Raw genomic sequence first — 10867 nt, 5'->3', positions numbered from 1 at the left:
CTACCACCTAGTCACAGCCACGTGGACTCCAGGGGGTTCCTGCAACGCCTTCTCCAAGTCATTGTGGGAAACCTCTTCGTCGCTCAGAAGCCCGGGACTCCTCATTGCTCCGAATAAAGTATCGCTGCTAATCACTTCTCTTTCCCTGCCAGTTCTTTATCTATGCATGTGTGCTAGCGTGTATTTTTAAGTTACGGTTTAAAAGCCCTCAGTGCCAAACGGACCTGGGCTAGGCGGGAGGTACTGGAATTAGGGGGAGGTAAACCAGAATGAGTCCTCACTAAATGCTCCCGACCATCTCAGAGCAGGCACTGGTTTGTCCTCTCCCTCCTCGTGCTGTCCCAGGCACCGCTTCCCATCACTTGCTGGTGAATGAACTGATTACCATGACGGTGAAGGGGAAGCTTCTCCAGGCACAGCTGTGGTTTCTGATGTGCCACCTGGGTAGCTGCGGGAGGGAAGTCCTTGTCACCCGAAGAACGAACGAGCTGGAGTTAAGTGAGGCAAACAAACCCCAAAAATAATGCATGTGGGTGATGAGGAAGGGTGGTGGCACACTGCAACAATCAGAATAGCTGAGAGTGGGCTATGGCTTCCTCTCCCCACATCTTCTTTTATATGGAAAAATAACCCAAACTCTTGTTCTGGGGGTGGAGGTGTCAGATCTCGGGGAAGAACTTCTTGCACGGCCAACTATCTTCCTCCCCAGCTTGTCAGCAGAGCTGCCCTGCCTGGGGGCCGCCTCCCCCAAAGGGGCCCGCGGTGGGTTTTCTCTCCACACCAGGGGATTTCTCCCCTCCTACCTGAGCTGCTGTAAGATGGATCTGGGGAAATTTAAGTCAGCTGAGACCTCAGCTGCCCCTTGTTTCTATCATCACGAGCAGCTTCGTGACCTCAAAGCAAGTAGATCAAAGGGCCTGATCAGACCAACAAGCAGAGACTTTTCATGGATTAGAAGGCAGGACCAGCTCAGAGCCAACTGCTGGCACAAAGGATGAGACAAGAACATGCAGCTGGAATATAAGGAAAAATAACACAGCATCATGCAGCATTTAGTGACAGCAGCAGCATCCACTGCTAGACCGCCTTACCCTTTTACAGCCCCCGGTGTGGTGAGAGCGTGCTTCAGGGGGCTGGAAAAGAGAAGAGAATGGATGTGTAACATAATGAATAACCCTCTAGCTTCGGATGTGGCCGACCATAAAAACAGAAGATACACAAAGGGATGGGATCTTAACAGGGTTTTGCTGAGTTCTTCTTAGACACACTTCCCAAAACGGGCAGTTTATTCCTTCTGGTGACCTGTATTAATAGCCGAATACACAGCACAAAAAGGTGAGACTGAGAAAGATGCAAGATGATGAAAAAAGGCGGCAGCTGACTAGAAAAAAAAAAAGATTATCTAGCAATATTTGCTCTCTACCAGGCCTTTTCCTGCTTGAATGCAGGCACGAACCTCCAGACTGGCACTGAGCGATTCCACCCAAAGGACACGTGGCCAAGGTAGCCTCAGAGTCTGCACATTTCTCGTAGTGGTACTGTAAGAGGAAAGGAAGCTCAGTCTGATCCAATGGTTAAAACTTCGGACAAGACTTAGAAAATATGGGTCATATCCCTAGCTCTGCTCCTCAGTGACCTGAGTCAATCCTGCACTTCTTCCCCAGCACTAAAACAGATAAAATGTCACTTTGCAAAAGCAGTAATAGGAGTACCTAGCTCTGTTACTAGTACCATGTATGGGAGCCTTCCCGCCCTCGCGTTGAAACAAAAAAGTAGACCTCACGTGTTTAGGTTTTGCAGAAATTGCAAGTTTTCAAGCATGCACACACAGAGCTCTGGGCAGCAGGCAACCCATCTTCAAGCTGCATGGAAAGTTATTTTTCACTTTTGTCTTTCAGTAAGACCCCAGTTCTTCACACAGCCAAGACTATTACCCAAGCAGCGGGTCAAATCTTCTTGATATTAAACAAACATCTGTCACTGCCACAGCTCCTTACGAAAATCTTATTCAGGTCTTAACAAGTACGGAGACTTTTGGTTCACCTTTACCACATGCATGGCAGATGCAAAGCCAATATAGGCATGATCTCATGTATTTGTCATTGCTGAACCCATGCAAATCTTCAGCTTGCAGGAACTGAAACTCTAACTTCCCTTCCTGCTGCTTTGTTTTTTTAATTCAATTGTCTAAAATAAGATGGCAAGCAGATACTTACTTTCCTTTCTTTGCTGATGAGCACAGTTGCACAAAACTCTGATTCTTGAGTGATTATGTGCTTTATTGGGAAACTTCTGTGACAGAAGGTCAATTCCAAAGTCTAGAATCATCCCGCAGGAGAGCAAAAGACCAAATAATTTCCAGTGCAATAAATAGTCCAAAAGGCCTTCCAGGATTCAGAGCCTGCGTACACTGCCCTGTACCAAAATCAGAACTTCTCCCATCGATTCTAGTTCCTTCTTCGTTAACTAGGAGCATGGTTTAAAATCCACTGAAAGCAACAGGGACTTTCATGAAAAGCCTCTGCATTACCTTGAAGTTGATATGGATTTTTCATGTTATGCAACATGAGAGAGGAGAGGAGGTAAAATCCCAATGGTGATACACATGCAACCAAGTGTACTTCTGAAAAAAACACAGGAAAGAGAAACCACTTAGTATGTTCTCCCCCGAGAGTTCTATTGGCTTTGCAACAAGAGCAGATGGATTTCATGTCGGTGTCTGTTGAGGCTTGAAGAACCCAAAACTGCTGCAGAAGCCCCATGCAGTGACAGGACAGTGACATACGCTGCTACTTTTCAGCCCCCACCTGTCCTGACGGCTACGCAGCCACGTAAAACTCAAGAGCTGCGCTCCTCTGGGACGATGTCCTGGTTTATACTCATATAATGACCAAATCCAACTGGCTGAATGCTCCAGAGAAGGAAAAAGGTGCTCTCTAAAATGCTCTAAATACTAACCAGGTAGTAAAAAATAAAATCTTCGCAAGCAGAAGTGACTCATGAGTCAAAGTGCCTTTTCCAAAGAGTCCTTCAAGCCTTCATTTCCAAGAGACGCTAGAGCTTTTACATTTCAGACACCCAACAAAGGCAACCTATTTCCCACCCAACTGTCTGAAAATGAAGGTGCTGAGTTGGACATCCAAAAAACCTTTGTCTGACCAAGATATCACTGGGGACTCCCTCAGATCCTGATCCCACGGGCCTTCTTGTGGTCTAGAAATTTAGTCATTCCGGTTTACCAATTTTAATTACAAGAAAAGTAAAGTAAGTATTCCCCCCTGCAGCACACTACCCCACCGCAGATGGTGACTGGTGGGTACAAAGGCCTCCGCTCTCTCGGGTTTATTGGTGTAACTAGCACAGGTAGTCAGCGCAACCTTGCAGGTTTCTATACTACACCCACCGCTTTGCATCTTAGTGTCAGGGAATCACCATCTACATGCGAACGTTAATGTGGAAGGAGGTGTGAATGCACACATGCGTTCACGCTTGCATACATCTCCCAGCAGAACTGGTTTCAGACTCTGGGGGCTATCGCAGCAAAATACAACACCACTGGAGCAAAATCTCACCGCCGGAGCTGCACAAACAGAAGCTCATGTTTTTAGGGGAGAGCTGACTGATTCCCTTGGAGATAACACGTTTCTTCTAAGTTTTGGCCACACCAAGCAGTGAGAAAGAATCTCTACCCCGTGCCAGGGCGGGGAGGGGGAGAAGGAAAAACAAGTCTCTTTCTGGATGACTAACACAGCCAGCAGCAATTGCCACTCTGCAGCTCAGCCTCGCTCTTCAACAGGGAGTTGCACAAGACTCCTTTGAAGAGGTTAACACGTTCACGGTTGCTTCTCGTCTGCCTTGCCAGAGGGTCACAGGTAGCTACAGTGCTTCTGCTCAAACTTCATGACCCGACGCGGCAGAGGGAGAGAGTCGCTGAACGTCACAGAGCCGTACCCCAACAGACGTGGCTTCCACCAGGCTTTGGGTGGGATCGCAGCAGACCTGGCAAGTAACCAGATCCTTACAAGACTCATCAAAATGTCTTTATTGCCAGCAGCTTCTGGCAGGCCTCCACACCCATCTACAAATGAGCAACCCCTCACGTGCCAGCGCTGCCTGCACAACCTAACAAACAGCCGAGAGGCGTGCAGCCGGAGACGTGGAGACTGTTTTGAAGCGTGCTGCACATAACAAACAACAGAAAAGGTCTCCACATCATCACAGGCAAGACCTGAAACGCTGCCAGAGCCTGCCTCCTCAGCTGGGCATCCTGTTTGGGGCATTGCGAGGGCTGCAGCTGTTGGACGTGCACCCACCACGCTGGCTCGCCCTGCGCCTGAGAAGATGGTGAAGCATCATCCTGCAGCACGGCAGCCGAGCCACACAGCTCTCCTGCCACGCGCGACACCTGCCCAGCCGCAGGGCCACCGCCGCTCCTGCACAAGAGTGCACGGAGACGAGACACCAGTTCTGCAGAAGAGCGGCTCCTCTCTGGGGATTTAGGGCTTCTGGTACATGCCCACCCCAGAGACCTGCTCCTCAGCTACGGCGGGGAGCCCGCGGCGCATCGCGACCTGGTCTGCACCGGCTCACCCCGAGCAGACAGCTCCCTGCTCCACAGCCCACGGACAGACACCGCAGTGGCAACCTCTCCCTGAGGAGGTTTAGTCTTCCTCCCTTGGGATCACGGTCTAGCCAGCCTGCTAGGAGCAGCCAAAACCCAGCCGTGCCTCAGATGCGTTGCACATGAGTAACACCACACCTTCCCCGCAGCCACGCAAAACACATGTGGTGGGAGAGGGGCAGGAGAAGTGGAAGCAGAGGGGAGCCTGGATGTGTCCGAAACACCCTAACAACGCGCCATGCCTCACAGATTCTGTACGGCCCTCTGGGAAGGAGGGAGGTATCTCCTTGCCAAGCACTAACGGTGATCTTCAGCTTGGAAATTAATTCCCTTTATAATCAGTAATACAAAAGGAGTCTTTCCTCACAAGGCATTTCCTCCTCCAGACACGCATCAAGCTTGTCGGCCATGCACGTGGCCTGAAACACACTATGGTGTGAAGCTTCAGTGACTAGTAACCAAGAAAAAAACACTTCCTTCTCCTCCCTGCGAGGGGAAGCTATCTGAAGACAAAAAATACAGATTATGTGCAGAGACAGGTAACAGAAGGCGCTCTCACAACGCACTAGCAACCTCCCCAGGCTCCAAGTGACCCACGGCACATCCAGAACAAGTCCACGGTCACAGTCCACTCTTGGCTGCGATCATCACACAGCCCCAGGAACTAGCAGAGAGCGGAGACAGAAAGCTGAGATTTCTTAAGAGACCAGGGACATGATCTCCTCTGCGTCCTTCCCTCCGAGCCGCTCTCCCCTCCTCTTGCCTTCAGTCACCCATGAGATGAAAAAGCACGCTCTCCTTGGGAGAACCGCTGATCTCTGGCGACGGCCCGGGTAAATCCGCAAATGAAGAGGACCAACCAGAGCCCTCTTGTTGAGAGATGCTGACACCATGTGGGAAAGGCTGAGAAATGCTCCACCGCAGACGCTCCACCTGTGCCCACCGAGCTGGGACTCCAGGAAAAACCAGGAAAACTTACCCCTGAAATAAAGGCGTGGGTTCAAATAGTATTAGTTGAATCATATTAAAGTCCTCTGTGGGCAATCAGGCTAAAAAGTAGAGTAATTTTAGTTTGGTTTAATTTATATATATACTGGAAGCAATTTTAAAATGGCTTTTGATTCAATAATTTAAAATTACTTTTAGTTTTACCTCTGAATCAGACTGCCCATGCCTTTTCCATGTGGTTTCAATAATCCCTTTTAAATGCTAAACCTTGTAATGTTTCTCACATCTTCCCATAAAAATGACATCTTCCATGTATCACCTTCCGCTAACTTTGTACCCAAATTTCCTAGACAACTTGGAAAAACATAAATGGCCTTTTCCTGTCACCTCCTATCACTTACCACCCTGCGGGAAACTGCGCTGCTTAAGAGTTCAGCTGCGTGAGCAGCAGCGTGAGCGGAGGGCAGCCCCTTCTCGCGCATGGGAGCTGTGATTTTTTCAGGCAGCTGAAGAAAGCAGCTTTTTTAAAGTGAACTTTACAAACGCGCATTTTTCCGCACGAGGCCTCATTCTGATTTTTAATCACTCCCCGATCTAACCTGTGGAGAGCTCAATTTCTGCTGTCACGTGCGGCGCCGGAACCCGCACTTCGGCAGCAGCCCTGTGTAAAGCAGTTGCTTGAGCATAACCGCAACTTCTACAAAACCCCACAACCAGCCAAATTCCTCGAGCCCCGCACTGCTCCCCGGTCACTACAAAATAGCGGACAGCCTTAGCTTCCAAGCTCTTGTAGATGAACCAAGACAAAACCCTGTCATTTCAGCCAAGGCCTCGCTTGATGACTCAAAGGCTTAGTCACTGTTATGCAGGTGAGAACAAACTTAGCAGCAGTGTAAATTTTGCACCGTAGGAAAGCCACAGCTGGCAGAAGTTAGAACAGAAATTTCCACAGCAGACAGTACCTGCGCTACCTGCTAGAGAGTTTCTATTCCCCTAAAACCCCACCATACTAACAAATTGTTGGCAATGTGTCACACAGCAATTCCTATATTTGTCAGCAAAAATGCACATGAAAACTTACAGAATTAGACTATTTCTCACATAGTGGAGAAACACGCTTATTTCAGCCACTTACTTCAGGGGGGATGGCCCCTTAGAGGCTCTTCCCGTGAACCTTACACTTCTATGCTCCTCCAATATGCATGAGGCGTAATTTAACTTTGTATGCCTTTTTTTTTTAATGGAGGCTAACACTGGGGCAATTGCTGCTTTCAGCGCATACTTCAAAACTCCTCCACCTGACACGTTTCCAGTGCTGACTCCCAGCAGAGGCTCCATGAGATGCCATCCTTCTCACCTGCGGAGGGGCTCCACCAGCCAAACAATCAGGAGGCTGCATCGCAGGGCTCTGAAATGGAACTGGCAGCAGAAGTCGCTACCTCCATTTCACCCTCAAACGTACTTATTGCAAACTGAAACCTCCCTGGCTCCATGTGGGTTGGCTCCAGTAATGCCTCTTTCCCCTGTTTGCATAGAAAAGAAGTCCTTTCTTTGTGGCTTTCTGCAGAAGTTAAATGAACAAAAACAACAAAGATTGCTCCACCTATGCAGATGGCTTTTACCTGAAAGGGATACAGCCCACAGCCCACACTCCACCCACCCAAACCTTAAAGAAATAAACACACAGTGACATAAAATCTGTTATCAAGGAAAGTTTCCCCACACCCCCTCACAAAAACACTTCAATATTTTGTTCTCCGAGATACTGCCAACTCGCTTCTCCCCCGCAAACCAGAATGCGTGCAACAGATAAGGAATCAGACATGCTTTTTTGGCCTTAAAGATGTTTCGCTAGACATTTTCCAAAGATCATTAAAATCTAGGATATGTGCAAGAGGCAAGGAATTCCTGCTATTTTCTAAAAGATTTCCAAGCAGACCCCCAAAAAATCAGTGCTACAATGATAAATAGAGTGATAGCTTGTTTGTGCACCAGGCTCTGCTGCGGTAGGACAGACCAGCGCCGTGCTTTGAGGGTTACACTAGGTCTGCCCATAGAGCAGCCAAGGTCACATTTTGAGCGTGAGTCCTACCGCCGCTCGGGAATGTGCATTTTATCACTGACGTCAGTCAAGCACCCAGGTGCGGGCACAGGCGCTGCAAGGTAAGCTGTTGAGACAAGAGGACTTGGGTTGGTAGCAGGGAGTGGCGTGACCCTGTTTGTCTCTGCTCTGCTCTTCTTCCAGCTGCAGACAGACTCTAACCCGCTCCCACAGCTTTCACTTCTGTAAAGGTAATCCTTACATGATTCCTGACGCTGTCAGCAAATGGAGCAGAGGGTCATCCCATCTCTTACCTGCCACACTCCCATTTTCTGGAGTCTCCTCTCCCAGGTGAAGCACTCTCTGCTGCTGTGGTGCTTCTGGACAATGCACATCCGCCAGCTTTCCCTGCACAGTAAACATTTAAAAGCATTGGTTCCAGGTTTGACAGGCTCTGGACAGCAGCGCAAAGCCAAGCTGTACCAGGGCTTCTGTCAACCACCCCTGACCTGGCACCAGCTTTCCAGGCACTTTGGTGCTTTCCTAAGCTTTCCTACTCCGTGCTCTGCCTCCATCCTTGGGGCACGCTTTCCTGAGCAGAGCGCTTGGCATGGTGTGGCTTTGTGAACCAATTCCTCCCCGTTTCAATGAGTCCTGACCACTTCTTCATCACAGGCTCTGAAGAAACAGCAGCCTGAATGCCTCAGCACAAAGAGAAGCTTGGGATCTGGTTCCCTTCCCAGCTTGCCTACACATTCCCCGCATGATCCTAGACCAAACACTGAGGAACAGCAGGTCTCAATTCCCAAGCTATAAAACGGGGCCATTAGCACTTAATTTCTCTCATCCATTGTCTGCCTAGATTGTAAACTCAGTAGGAGAGACTATGTGTTTGTTCAGACTCTAGCATGAAAGAGCCTCCAGACATAAATGAAATATAAAATAATAAAAATAATTTAAAATCCCCAGTAGGCAGTTGTAGAAGTAGCAGGATAGAAGAGAAACACATGCTTGCCTTTTAATGACAAAAATAAACACCCTCCAGGCAGTTAGGAGACTGCTGAGCTCCGTGGTGCAAGGTTTCTCATTGCTTTTCTGGGAAGGGCTTGCAAACCCACAGCTGGGGATGCCATGCCAAATACCACCAGGCAGGTCGAGATCCCGTTAACACCCGATCGGCATCGTCCTCTCATTGCATCCTCCCCGCAGCGCCTCAGGCGATGAGCGCACGAAGCTCACCAGACTCGGCGCAGCCCGCCCAGTGCCACACGGCACTGCCGGCACCGCAAGGACAACGCGTCACCCCCTCTCCCGCCGAAGGCAAAGCCGAGGGACGCCCAGCCCCGCGAGCCCACACCGATCCTGCCGCGAGAAGCAGCTGATGGATTTCACCCCATTTTAAGCCACAAAAACATGCCTAACTGTTCCCATTTACAAGTCTGCACATTCCGCGGGACGTGGCTTTGCCGCAGCAAGGCGAGCCAGGAGCGCTCCCCGTGCCGGGAGCCCAGCGCCCGACAGCGAGGGACGAGCACGTGTGCGTGGGGGAGCGCGCCAGTGGGGGAACCCGCGTTTGGGGGCAAATGGAGACACTAACCAGCGATGCAGCCGCCTTGATAACACCTCCACAGACTGCTGAACCGACAGCCCAGGAAGGCAGCGCCTCCCCCAGCCTCCCCTGGCCGGTCTCTGCACAGCCAGCGCCGCCAAGCGCTGCGAGGGCTGTGTTTTGGGAAGGACCGTGGAGCGCTGCTGCTGCTGCTCGCGCCCCGGCCGTGCTCGGTGTCAGCCCCACGCGCCCTGCGCAGCGGCGGATCGCAGAGGCCGGGGGAGCCAAAACACAGGGCCGGGAGGGGAAGGGGATCCCCCCACATGCTCCCCACCACCCCAAACGCGCCCCTCACACCCCACAGACACGCTGCCCATGCGCGCGCACGCGCAGCCGCCGCTCACGCCGTCACACGCTCGCACACGCCTTCCCGTGTGCCCTGCAGCAGCCACGCGCCGTCCTGCACGCACGCTCCCTGCACACGCACACAGCGTGCAGCCGCATGCACACACGCGCAATCAAGCGCCGGCACACACGCGCAAACACGTGCAATCACGTGCCCCCCATGCACTTGTGCACGCCCACGTTTGAGACACCCGCACGCGTGCACGCACGCCTGCAATCACGCACGCGCCGAGCCCCGCGCGCAGGCGCCCTCGCGCCCCCGCACCTGCCGCCGTCGCCGCGCGGCGCCCCCTGGCGGCTCCTGGCGGGACGCGGCGCCCGCAGCGCGCAGACCCGCTCGCCCCCGCCCACTGGCATGGGGCAGGCGGCTCCGCCGGGCCACGTGACCAGGCCTGACCACTCCCGCCCCGCGTGGGGGGGGCAGGCGGGAACGCCGCGCCATCCGTCCGCGATCGGAGCGGCGCGAGGGGCCTCGCCACCCCCGCGGCTTGGAGCAGCCCGGGGGAGGGGGGGCGGCCGGGCCGCGGGGGCTTTAAAGGGCGGGTCCGGGCTAGCTGAGGAGAAATGGCGGGAACGGGGCTGAGGGCAGCGGTAGCGTGGAGTCTGGCCCGCCTCGCCGTGGAGGCGGGCGTGCTGCCCCCAGCGCGGCGTGCAGAGCCCGGCCAGCCCCCGCCATGGCGGCCTCGGCTTCTCATGGGGTCTGGGTGCAGCGCGGGGCTGCACAAGCAGCCGGAGTGCCAGGGCCTTTGGGGGTACGGGAGGTTTCTGACTGGTCAGGCCTGCCGGTGGTGGCTCCCTGTTCCCCCTGAGGGTGCTGGTGTCTGGTGGGCCCTGGGATGGGCGCACGTGGGTGACAAACAGTTACAAACAGCGCTGCCCTCGTAACTGGGGTTGTGAAGTGGTGTGCGGCACTGCAAACGGCGTGGTCACGGGGAGAGAACGACAAAAACACTTCAAAAGGGGCATTGTGAAGGAAAATGGGGTTGGCAATGGGAACGTGGTGTCTGCGGCAATGCTGGGGAGGTCACATAGGGCACCTGTCTGATCAGACCGAAGTGGTGAGAGCTGTGCTCCTCTGAGCTTATCTCCTGTGACGGGCTGATAACACGGTATTGGATTTGTAGTAATGCAATTATCTGTGTGTCGGGTCACAGGGATCAATGCTTTAGTAAGCAGGGCTGCCAAGTAAGATTTAATCTAGGAGGTCTTTATCATCTCTGAGAAAAAACAGGAGGCAGTTGGTCAGAAAATAAAGTGGTGTGACCCGGTGCGTTAAAGGGAAGCTCTAAGCTGGGCTTCGTCA

Source organism: Calonectris borealis, chromosome 22 (assembly GCF_964195595.1).
Source record: "Calonectris borealis chromosome 22, bCalBor7.hap1.2, whole genome shotgun sequence".
Taxonomy (NCBI): domain Eukaryota; kingdom Metazoa; phylum Chordata; class Aves; order Procellariiformes; family Procellariidae; genus Calonectris; species Calonectris borealis.
This window is presented reverse-complemented; position numbering follows the sequence as displayed.